The sequence below is a fragment of the Aptenodytes forsteri genome, unplaced genomic scaffold (genome assembly GCF_000699145.1).
Source record: "Aptenodytes forsteri isolate BGI_AS27 unplaced genomic scaffold, ASM69914v1 Scaffold229, whole genome shotgun sequence".
Classification (NCBI taxonomy): Eukaryota; Metazoa; Chordata; class Aves; order Sphenisciformes; family Spheniscidae; genus Aptenodytes; species Aptenodytes forsteri.
In genome coordinates, this window is record NW_008795863.1 from 1,958,975 (window position 1) to 1,959,849 (window position 875).

Genomic DNA, 875 nt, shown 5'->3' on the forward strand with positions numbered 1-875 from the left:
GTACATCAAAAAATACTCCCGCTACACTGTATTACACTTGATATACTATATTAATTATTCATTTGATACCCATATATTACATATATTCTGCATACTACATCACATATATTCTCCACTTCCTGCTACTCTGCTCCCAAAGACCTTTTCCAACAAGGCAGTCACACCACCATCTCATGACTTGTACATTTTATTAATCTGTAGTAAAACCAGCTGAATGCAAATGTAGTCATTTTAACTGTCCACATTTCTACAATTTTGACAGTATGAATCCTAATTTGACTCCACGCATGCCTTTAAAACATTAGAAGTATATTCGTGCTTCCTTAAAACCTATGTGCCAAATGATAGTTTTATTATGCCAATCAATATCTAGGTAAGGCCAAACATGCATATAAGAATGTAACGTATGACTTAGTGGAGACTGTGTGATGTGTCACACATTGCTACTTCCACCCTTCAAGGAAAAAAGGAACATCTATTTACAGTTGAGTCCAGAGCTAGCCCCTTCTTTGAGATAGAGAAGAAAAAATACACAGTCTACTACAAAAGTAAAACAAAAGACATTTATCAATTATGTGCCTAATCTTCCTATTAGTAGCTGCATTAAGGCAGCTTCACATGCACAGAGCACAGCATGCTGTAACAACTTAGTCAACTATGTCAGAAGACTTCACCACATTTATAAGTTCTGCAGCTTATGCGACCTCCTGAATCTTCTGCGTACTACTTTATCTATATGTACTTTATCGTACAGCTTCATCAGGGGCCCAACTTAAATGCCTCTATGCAAACGCACGTAGCATGGGGAATAAACAAGAGGAGTCAGAGACGTGCGCACGCCTGCAGGGCTACAACCTTATTGGCATCACAGAGAC